This window comes from Halyomorpha halys, unplaced genomic scaffold, assembly GCF_000696795.3.
Source record: "Halyomorpha halys isolate HHAL.00 unplaced genomic scaffold, Hhal_1.1 Scaffold137.1, whole genome shotgun sequence".
Lineage (NCBI taxonomy): Eukaryota > Metazoa > Arthropoda > Insecta > Hemiptera > Pentatomidae > Halyomorpha > Halyomorpha halys.
Genome location: NW_027110325.1, coordinates 51,270 through 57,666, shown reverse-complemented (window position 1 = coordinate 57,666; position 6,397 = coordinate 51,270). Strand labels below are relative to the sequence as shown.

General features: G+C 33.4%; 1 long non-coding RNA gene across 1 annotated transcript in view; it reads right to left on the bottom strand.

Annotated features, from left to right (window-relative positions):
* Nucleotides 1-2,684, bottom strand: part of LOC106678387 (uncharacterized) — a 7,110-nt gene extending 4,426 nt beyond the window's left edge. Inside the window, exon 1 of the long non-coding RNA XR_010843724.1 lies at nucleotides 2,533-2,684. This is a non-coding gene — a long non-coding RNA (uncharacterized lncRNA). The remainder of the gene's footprint in view (nucleotides 1-2,532) is intronic.
* Between the last annotated feature and the right edge of the window lie 3,713 nt (nucleotides 2,685-6,397).

The window sequence follows — 6,397 nt, the reverse complement described above, 5'->3', positions numbered from 1 at the left end:
AAAAAAAAGAATTTGAAAATATATTCGGCTGCGCGATCTGGGCTCAAACAGGTACCCTAGAAAGCAGAATCGGGATATTTGGACGGAAAGTCCTTCTAGGATAACAGGAGAAATCTGGGATCATGGAGGATAAGAACCAACAGTAAACTTCTTTCTGAGCCTGGTCAGTAAATATCTCATGATGTCCAAGATAGGTAGGTGTGGAGAAGGCAGGCAAGGACTGCAGAGTGAATCCATAAAAAACAAAAAAAAAAAGATGTTCCTTAAACACTAATAATCTCTTTTTTGGGACTTTTTTACTCACAGTTAAATGAAAATTTAAAAAAATGCTACAAATTCGGTATGTACTGCTGAAATAATTTGGATCTCCTTTTCGATGTGTTAGGGATCAGTGCGATATTAGGGACAAAATGATACAGGAGGTGGGATGCAATCCCAATAAATATTGTATCTGTAATTTTGTTCATAATATTAGTAAATAATTAAGTTTATAAGTTATAACTTATAAACAGCATACACGTTTATAATTTCTTTTTATCTTTCATTTTTTTATTTGCACCTGTAAATGTACTTTACAACTAACAAATGAGATGTTCTATCCAGACATGGCATGAGGGAGATAGCACCCAGAGGTGCATCCTTCTGACGTAATTTATACAAATAATACGTAATAAACGTAATAATACGTTTAGTAAATTATTTTATTACACTAGAATGTCCCTCATCCAACTCTTCTTCAGCCTACGCTGTGTTACGTCAGGAATGTCATGTGTAGTCATAAATAAATTTATTAAAATGTCCATGTAGCGTGTTGTGAAACCGTTTGTAAGTCGTATGAATGTGGTCTGTTACAGCCGAAATGCGTAGGTCGGTGTGAATGGTCTCGTTTGAAACGTAGAGTGGTGAGTTCGTTGCCAGTCTTAAAAATTGTGATTGAAAAATTTTTGTTTTCTGAATCTGTATTTTTTTAGCAGGTCAATAAATTTGGTAGGCGTAAGTCCATATGGGTTTCAGTAAGTAATTGTATACGTTAAGTTTCTGTCTGAACGATAATTTAGAACGTCTGTGTAGTATAGAATACAATTGTCTCAGTCAGAAATTTAGTGTTTTACGTTTTGTCTTGACGTGTGGGCCCCATGTCAACCTTCTGTCATGGGTAAGTTCTAAATAAGTAACTGTGTTTCTTTGTGGTATAGGGGGATTGTCAATACGAACTGAAAAGAATGTTTTGTGTCGTAGAGTAAATGTGACATGCTGTGACTTTTCGTGATTAATACTAATTTTCCATCTTGTGCACCATGTCTGTATATTGTTTAGACTATGTTGTAGTGTGACCTATAAAGGGTCTGTGTTTGTCGAAAATATAGCAGTGTCGTCTGCATATGTTGTCGTATGTCGGTAAGTCGTTTGTAAATATGAAACGTTTATAAGTTAGATTGCTATTTTATTCAGCAATGTTAATATGTTATTATAATGTTAATATAATAAAAGCACGTAATATAATTTATTATAGATTTTTTTAAACAACACTTTTTGGATACAGGCCTAAGGGATTTTACTTACACCCTCCCTCTGAGAAGAAGGCGTCCTTTGCGACCTTATTTGCATAACCTAATTGAGACTTGAGAAAAATACGAGCTATGTCTCAATTGGAAAGACAAACAGAATTACATAACTTCTAAATGTCGTCCTTCTCATGTGGTCTACTGTAAAAGATTTTTTAAACAATTATATTTATTATTAGTATATAAAATATTCGTATTTAAATATATTTATTTCATTATGAAGTTTTTCATAAATCAATCTTATTGTCCGAACAAATTTAAATCAATTTATTTGAGCAAATATCATGAAAACTACTATTCCTACGAAGGTAAAGGTCATAAACTTATTTATAGTCCATTAAACTAGCTTTAATTTGAGTGCTAATAGACATCTGTACGTCACATAGTTCCTGATATATAGAATTCTCAAAATAAATTAATAAACCACTAATCTTTCAAGAGATTTTTAACAAATTTTGTTTTTTAAAAATCTATATCTCGAAAACTATTGGACGTAAATAGCTCTTTAAGCGCTAATATTTCAGAAAATCTACTCTTCTTTAAATAATGTTCTCTTAGATTTTCTAGTGTTGTAGGTAGTTTTTAAGATATAGAGCTCTAAATGAAAAATTAGTGTTTTTTGAGGTTTTGAAACAGCCACCATTTTTTATTCCCCCTTCCTATACTTGCCAGACTCATCAATTTTGACTAGTAATTATACATAGTTTTCATTAAAGTAATCAAAAATTGGAGTGAGATAACCTTTTTTTCTTCCTGGCTCTTGTATTATTAGAAAAATAACAAGCTCAAAACATACACCACTTATCATTGTTACGACCTAGGGAAATTCAAATCAGAATTCCGAAATTCGTCAAAATTATTGGAGTTGATCAAGCATACTAAGACACTTAGAAAAAATACAGAACCGAAAAATATACTTATCAAAACGATAATATGTAGTAAATTGTGAGAACTATTTAAAACATACCTCAGCAACAACTTGACTCACTCCTACAAAGCAGAGGAACAATATTACTTTCATTGTACTGATCCAAGGATTAGTTCTGGGATCGGTGGAAGTCCTGTATTTATAGCACTACTAAGGAGGGGGACAAAGGAATAAATGAGACATGAAAAATATGAGCTTTGTTTAAATTTTATAGACTAATTTACATAGCTAAATGACATAACCCAGGCTAAACGAGGAGGAATACTAAGTGTTCTACACTTGTAGTTTACTGAAGCAATTTTTTTCAATACAGTGTTACCTAGATAACTGCCATCTCAGTGGTCCAAGGATTTGAAAATTATATTTAACCAAGACTAATAAGCACCATCTCAAACAAACGTTAATTTTGTTCCTCTCTTTAATGGCGATTTTGAATATGCGTGTTGAAATAAACCTTTGCCTCTTGTAAATGTAAAACAATCTTTCTTGTTTGCCTGCCATTTTTCTAATATTTGTAATTTCAGTACACCCCTCAAATTACAAATATTAGAAAAATGGCAGGCCAAGTGGGATGAAAGCTCTCCGAGTAAATTAAAAGAAATAAACCGATCAGTAAACCATGGTCGACAGAGAGGAGGTTGCTCTGGCCCGCTTGAGAATAGGTCATACTCTCCTCACGCACTCTCATCTGATCAGAAAACTGCCACCTCCAACGTGCAAATATTTTCAGTCCATTCTTACGATTAGACATATTTTCGAAGAGTGTACTCACTATTTGCCAACAATAAATAGGATAGGACTGAACCCAAATTTATCCGAAGCTCTCGCAGATGAGGAAGCTAAAATTACACGAGTGTTTGAATTTTTAAAGGCACATCGCCTTCTTTATAAATTATAACTCCTCTTCGATTTTTATTTTTTTATGTTTTTTACTTATTTTATTTAATTTTTTTTTTACTTTTATCATGCCATAGGCGTTGATGACCAGAGGGTTTTACGCCTTTAAGCAACAATCAACAACAACAAAAATCTTTCTTGTGCCTTCTTGCCGTGACAGATCAAAAAGTGACTACAATGAATTCGTCTTAAACTCTGATTTACTATCCGAATCCGTAAAAAAAAAAAAAATTACCACGGGAAATTCCGAAGTTAGTTTAGAAGGCGCCGTTTAAAATTCCAGGTGCTTTTTAAATATTGCTCAATTATACTATCTCAAAGTCTTCTCTTCCCGTTTTAAGCAAATATTTCAAAACTGATATAGGACCGTCGCTCCCTGGGGGTCTTGGTGGGACGGGTCCAAATCGGGAAGGATTGCATTTTTTGTGTGTTATGATCTCCTCTTGTGAGATTGTGACATGTCGTACCTTGACCAACCTACTCGCTATAATTGTCTGTTTGATAAGTCAGATAAGTGAAGCTACCACGGTGGGTGGAAGAGGCGGGTTTCATAAGCTGGAATAACTTAGTAAATTAATAATGATCTCTAATTTTATTGATAGTAATAATTATCGAGGAATGACACTTCTTCCTGTATATTATAATATATTTACGTTAATCTTAACTAGTCGAATTACGGAATACAGTGAAGAAATTATCATAGATTACCTATATGGTTAGGCTAAATCATTCAACTATTTATTTATTTATTTATTGACATTTACAACTGTATATAAAGTAATACAAGCAAATTTGAAGTAAGATCATAATGATATAATAGAGCATGTAGAGAAACTACCCATTGGTAGAACTCAACATTTTACAATATAAGGTCACGAGGCCATCTTCTTTTCAGGCGCCTCGGAGAATTGTCAGGAATGAAAGAGGAAGAAAGGTTAGAAATTAGTGGGTTTGGCTGGTTAGGGAGTTTAAAATGGAAGGAAAGATATCGGGTTCGGGCTAGATCGGTTGCATAAGAAACATTTATGTATTTATGGACGGTTTTATTTGTAACTATGTAAGGAGCATTGAGGATTTTACAAAGGATTTTGAATTGTGAGGATTGGATACGAGAGGAATTCGAAGGTTTAGTGGAACCCCAAAGCTCAACTCCGTATGTCCAGATTGGTCTTACTAAAGTCTTTGTATATCGGTTTTTTGTAATGTGTTGGAAGTTTAGACCTTTTGTCTAGTAAGTGCTGAAATAGTCGGAATCTACGTGGAGTTTCCTGTCTTTTCAGTCAGTGTGAGAATTCGAGGCTAGTCGTTTGTCAAGGTGTAGTCCAAGATAACGAATCTGTTCTACAAGGGTAAGAGTAACATTATTAAAGTATACTGTTGGGCAGTCAGCAGGCTTACGACGAAGGGTAAAGGTGATTTGATGGAATTTATTTTTATCCTACAATTTCGGCACCATTCTTTGAGGGTTGTGATATGTATGGGACTAGAGAGTTTGGGATGCAATCAAAGGGTTATTCAGTCAGGGTTGGTTGGGATGTCAGCTGTATAAACGGTGTAGAGGATGGAACCGAGGATACTACCTTGAGGAACACCCAATTGAAAATTGAGGGATGAATTGGGTTCAACTATTGATCAAATTTTCTAATTGTATCGAATTTTATAAAAAAAGTCATCAGCTTTATATCGAATATAAAAAAGGCTTACTATTCTATATACCGCAAGAAGCTTTATAATATTTTGACTTATTCAGGGAATATCAAAGAAGTTAGTAAATTTAGTTCGAATGTGTATGACCGAAACGTTTAATAATTTATGAATCAGTAAACACTATTCTCCGAAGTTTGAGGTTCATTCAGGTTTAAAACAATAAAATTAAAACAATTTACCATGAGAAATACAATAATTCAAAAGTTATTTTCGCAGGAGAAGCTTAGTAATTTAATAGTACTGTCTAATTTTATTGATTAATGGAAATATGTTTTCTTAATATTAAGGCACAGTACAAGGGTATGTGATAGTGCAGATAGTCACAGTAAGAAATAATACCATGCAAAATTAGGACATGGTAACCTGGACAAACTATAGACATTATAAATGATTGCCTAAGAATCTAAAGTTTTGGAATTGAAGTGGAGAAGATGCCGAAACGTCAAAAAAAAAAAATAAAAAAATAGTAAAACAGTCGGGAAGAACTGGGAAGTTATTTCACCCCAATTTTTTATTACTTTAGTGAAAACTAGGTATATTTACTAGTCAAAATTGATGAGTCTGCCAAATATAGGTAGGGGAAATAAAAAATGGTGGCTGTTTCAGAACCTTAAAAAAACATTAGGTTTTCATTAGGAGCTCTATTTCTTAAAAACTACCAACTACACAAGAAAATCTATCTAGCCCTAATAGAGCTATTTACGTTCAATAGCTCTCGAGATATAGCTTTTTAAAAAGCAACTTTTCATAAAAATGTACTGAAATATCACTAGTTAGTTAATTTATTTTGAGAAATCTATATCTTAGGGACTATGTGACGTACAGATGTCTAGCAATCAAATTATAGCTAGTTTAATGTACTATAAAGTAGTTTAACAGGAGTTGCAAGAGAGCTGGCACCATGGAACCTTCGATATACGAAGCAAATGAGAAAGGAATTAAATAGACTTAAAATTTCAGATACCGACTGCCTAGATGAAGATGTGTACTGAAAAAGATCGAAAAATCTCACTAATATTGGAAAAGAGAAAAAATGGGTACGAAGTGGTCCGAAGATAGAAAAGAAAGACAGTTGAGGATCATGAAACTGCGATGGGAAGAAAGAAAATCAAGATGAAGGCCCAAAGAAGTCCAACCACTGATTTCACGTGGTCCTTAGTGGCCGATACGTGACCAAAAAAAAAGTATTTTATTACCTTTACCTTCGTAGGAATAGTAGTTTTCATGATATTTGCTAAAATGAATTGATGTATAGTTGTTCGGATAAATTTTCATTAGCTAAATTTATATTCATTATTTA